Source organism: Staurois parvus, unplaced genomic scaffold, assembly GCF_062004578.1.
Source record: "Staurois parvus isolate SC_StPar_1 unplaced genomic scaffold, SC_StPar_1.0 ptg003064l, whole genome shotgun sequence".
Classification (NCBI taxonomy): Eukaryota; Metazoa; Chordata; class Amphibia; order Anura; family Ranidae; genus Staurois; species Staurois parvus.
The window spans coordinates 17501-22588 of NW_028320860.1; the positions used below are offsets into that span (position 1 = coordinate 17501).

At 43.5% G+C, this 5088-nt stretch overlaps 1 long non-coding RNA gene across 1 annotated transcript in view; it reads right to left on the reverse strand.

Annotated features, from left to right (window-relative positions):
• Positions 1–3945, reverse strand: part of LOC149428645 (uncharacterized) — a 7446-nt gene extending 3501 nt beyond the window's left edge. Inside the window, exon 1 of the long non-coding RNA XR_016310699.1 lies at positions 3862–3945. This is a non-coding gene — a long non-coding RNA (uncharacterized LOC149428645). The remainder of the gene's footprint in view (positions 1–3861) is intronic.
• Positions 3946–5088: the final 1143 nt, after the last annotated feature.

Genomic DNA, 5088 nt, shown 5'->3' on the forward strand with positions numbered 1-5088 from the left:
ATGACTGCTGGAGGTAGCACACCCTAAGCTCACACATAATGAAATCGGGGGAGGGGGAGTTTGACTTCTTCTTGGCCCCCCCCCCCCCAAGATGTATGAGCATTATGTGTCAGAAAAATTCCCCTCCCCCCTCCAAAAAAATCGAGCGCTAATGTGAATGCTTACCCCCTAAGCATAAATTACCCTTCCTTCCAGTACAAATTTGTCCCCCCCCACTAAAATCCCCCCTTCCCAGCACAAATCTTTGTCCCTCATCCACCCAAGCTCAAATCCAATCTTTCCCCATATGCCCCCAACATAAATCCCCCCCCCAAAAAAAAAAAATTTCCCCCTCCTAGCACAAATTCTCTACTCCTCAAATGTTCTTTTCCAGCACAAATCCCCCCTACACCCACTCCAGACCCCCCCCCAGCACAAATTCCACTCCCCCAATTCCCCATGCTTGTACAAATACCCCCCCCCTCTTCTAGCACAACCCCCCCCCAATCATCCCTACTAGCACAATCCTCCCTCAATACCATATCACCTTTTCCAGCACAAATTCCCCCCACCACCCACTCCAGACCCCCCCCCCCAGCACAAATTCCCCTCCCCCAATTCCCCATGCTTGTACAAATACCCCCCCTCTTCTAGCACAACCCCCCCCCCAATCATCCCTACTAGCACAAATCCTCCCCCAATACCATATCACCTTTTCCAGCACAAATTCCCCCCACCACCCACTCCTGGCCCCCCCCAGCACAAATTCCCCTCCCACAATTCCCCATGCTTGTACAAATACCCCCCCTCTTCTAGCACAACCCCCCCCCCCAATCATCCCTACTAGCACAAATCCTCCCCCAATACCATATCACCTTTTCCAGCACAAATTCCCCCCACCACCCACTCCTGGCCCCCCCCAGCACAAATTCCCCTCCCACAATTCCCCATGCTTGTACAAATCCCCCCCTCTTCTAGCACAAATACCCCCCCATCATCCTACTAGCACTAGCACAAATCTCACCCCAAAGAAATATCCCCTCCTAGCACAAATCCCCCCCCCCCAATACCATATCACCTTTTCCAGCACAAATTCCCCTGACGCCCACTCCAGACCCTCCCCCCAGCACAAATTCCCTCCTCAATTCCCCATGCTTGCACAACACTCCCCCCAGCACAAATACCCCCCCCCCCTGATCATCCCTCCTAGAACAAATCCCCCCCCCCAATACCATATCATCTTTTCCAGCACAAATCCACCAAATGCCACCTCTTCCCCGATCCCTCCTCCCAATGCAAATCCCCCCAAATCACCAATCCTAGCACACCTCCCAAATCCCCCCTCCCAACACAAATCGCCTCCATTTTATATGGCCCAAATTGCACCAAAATAGCGCAGGACCCTTTTTTTGGTCAGCACTAGAATCGGATCGCACCGGTATTCACACCTATGAGATCTGATTCTGCACCTTGCACCGCGTTTTGCGACCGATTTCTGGGTGTTGGTAACTGAACATTCACACCCGCAGCGGTTCGCAGGAACGGGGAGCGATTCTGAATTCGCACAGAAAACGCGGAGAATTCTGCATCAGTGTGAACCCGGGCTAAGTTCTGTGAAATGACTTCTACATTGCTTCTTCCAAACTGCAACATATGAAGACAGAATCATGGAAACATTTTCATTGTTTCCCGGCAGGAGATTCAACATAAAGTGACAAATATTCAGGAGAACAAATTGGAATGAAAAACAAAGTCAATCATAAAGTAAATATATATATAATATAATCATTATGGACTCCAAATAAAAGTCAGTCTGCTGCTGGTATACAGAGAAGGAAATGTGTATTTGCTCCCCTGCTGATGCTGAATGTTCGCCCTCACACAGAAACGATCGGTCTAACAATGGAATGTTCGCCCCTCACACAGAAATGATCGGTCTAACAATGGAATGTTCGCCCCTCACACAGAAATGATTGGTCTAACAATGGAATGTTCGCCCCTCACACAGAAATGATCGGTCTAACAATGGAATGTTCGCCCCTCACACAGAAATGATCGGTCTAACAATGGAATGTTCGGTGTAACACTGAGAGACAGAATACAACAACAAATTCAGCAGAAATGCGTCTAACAAATGATGACTGATCTGCATGTTCATGAGGGAAAGAAGGATTTGATCTCCTATCATTCAGCAGGATTTCTGGCTCCCAGGTGTCTCTCATACAGGTAACAAGCTGAGATTAGAAGCAGTCTCTTAAAGGGAGTGCTGCTAATCTCATTGTGTTACCTGTATAAAAGACACTTGTCCACAGGAGCCATCAAACCATCAGATTCCAAACTCTCCACCATGGCAAAGACCAAAGAGCTGTCCAAGGATGTCAGGGACAAGATGGTAGACCTACACAAGGCTGGACTGGGCTACCAAACTATGGCCAAGCAGCTTGGTGAGAAGGTGACAACAGTTGGTGCAATCATTCACAAATGGAAGAAACACAAAACAAGTGTCAGTCTCCCTAGGTCTGGTGCACCATGCAAGATCTCACCTCGTGGAGTGTCAATGATCATGAGAACAGTGAGGGATCATCCCAGAACTACACGTGAGGATCTTGTCAATGATCTCCAGGCAGCTGGGACCACAGTCACCAAGAAAACAATTGGTAACACACTACGCCGACAAGGACTGAAATCCTGCAGTGCCCGCAAGGTCCCTCTGCTCAAGAAAGCCCATGTCCAGGCCCGTCTGAAGTCTGCCACTGAACATCTGAATGATGCAGAGGAGGACTGGGGGAAGTGTTGTGGTCAGAGGAGACCAAAATCCAGCTCTTTGGCATCAACTCAACTCACCGTGTCTGGAGGAGGAGGAATGCTGCCTATGACCCCAAGAACACCATCCCAACTGTGAAACATGGTGGTGGAAACATTCTGCTTTGGGGGTGTTTTTCTACTAAGGGGACAGTTCAACTGCACCGCGTCAAAGGGACGATGGACGGGGCAATGTACCATCAAATCTTGGGTGAGAACCTTCTTCCCTCAGCCAGGGCATTGAAAATGGGTGGTGGATGGGTGTTCCAGCATGACAATGACCCAAAACACACGGCCAAGGCAACAAAGGAGCTGCTCAAGAAGAAGCACATTAAGGTCCTGGAGTGGCCTAGCCAGTCTCCAGACCTTCATCCGATTGAAAATCTGTGGAGGGAGCTGAAATTTCGAGTTGCCAAACGTCAGCCACCAAACCTTAATGACTTGGAGAGGATCTGCCAAGAGGAGTGGGCCAAAATCCCTCCTGAAATGTGTGCGAACCTGGGGGCCAACTCCAGGAAACGTCTGACCTCTGTGATCGCCAACAAGGGATTGGCCACCAAGTACTAAGTCACATTTTGTGAAGGGGATCAAATCCTTCTTTCCCTCATGAACATGCAGATCCGTCATCATTTGTTAGACGCATTTCTGCTGAATTTGTTGTTGTATTCTGTCTCTCAGTGTTACACCGAACATTCCATTGTTAGACCGATCATTTCTGTGTGAGGGGCGAACATTCCATTGTTAGACCGATCGTTTCTGTGTGAGGGGCGAACATTCCATTGTTAGACCGATCATTTCTGTGTGAGGAGCGAACATTCCATTGTTAGACCGATCATTTCTGTGTGAGGGGCGAACATTCAGCATCAGCAGGGGAGCAAATACGCATTTCCTTCACTGTGTATATATATGTAAAAAAAAATAATAATCATAATAAAAATAATGATGAACTCCAGAGTAATATTTCTTTCCTGCACCCAGTGTAGATGCGGCTCTATGGTGGACAATGGCGGGATGTATAACATGGACCTGTAATGGGAGAATACAAGGAGAGATGTATCAGAAGGAAATGTTCTTACTTACCGGGGATGAAGATGAGCCCCAGGATGAGGAGAGCGATCGCGGCTTTCATCATTATGATGTTCTGCTATGAACTGTGTAGGGGCCCCGGGTCCTTTACTTATAGGAAAGGGAGGGGGGGGGGGCTGGGGGGCGAGGAGGTCACCGCTGGTAATATTATACTGTATATCTCATTTCCCGCACAAGGCCTTTGGCAATATTTGATCAGAATTGCTAAATAAAATCTGTTTACTTCCCGTTCTGTGTTTATGTTATAGACTGGAGTTCAATGATCCCGCCAAGGAGCCGCGGGGACCTTTACACATATATATCAGTACACATCCCCCCCCCCGAGCATAAATGATCTGTGTTTTTGTTTTTTTAGACTTTTTTGTATTCAAATAAAAAAAATTAAATAAAAGATAAAAAATAAATAAATTATCTGTGCCAACTACTCAGGTAAGAAACAGAGGCCTTTGTTGCATATATGGATATATATATATATATATATATATATATATATATATACACCCACAAAAAAATATATTTGAAATATATTTTAAAAATATTCTTCCTAAATATATTTCCATATATTTGAAATGCTACAATTTTGACCATATTCAATATATTTCAAAATATATTTCAATAAATATATATATATAGATATATAGATACAGTATATATATACCCACATGGAAAGAAATATATTTGAAATATATTTTAAAAATATTCTTCCCAAATATATTGCCATATATTTGAAATGCTACAATTTTGGCCGTATTCAATATATTTCAATAAATATATATATATACACAGACACACACACATGTTGAAATGAGTTGCTATTACAAAATATCTGAAAAATATTTTTAAAAATACATTTTCAAATATACTGTATGTCTTTAAAAATACACATCTACATTTTTGGAATGCAGTTACAAATATATGTAAAAATATATGTTAAAATGACTTTTTGATATGTTAAAAAAAATCTGAAGAATATATTTAAAAAAAACATAATTTAAATTTTTTTAAAATATATTCAGATTTTTTTTAACATATAAAAAAGTCATTTTAACATATATTTTTACATATATTTGTAACTGCATTCCAAAAATGTAGATGTGTATTTTTAAAGACATACAGTATATGTGAAAAGTATTTTAAAAAATATTTTTCATATATTTTGTAATAAAAACGCATTTCAGCACGCAGTGTCTTCCTGGCCCTCGTTTTCATTTGTATTGTAAC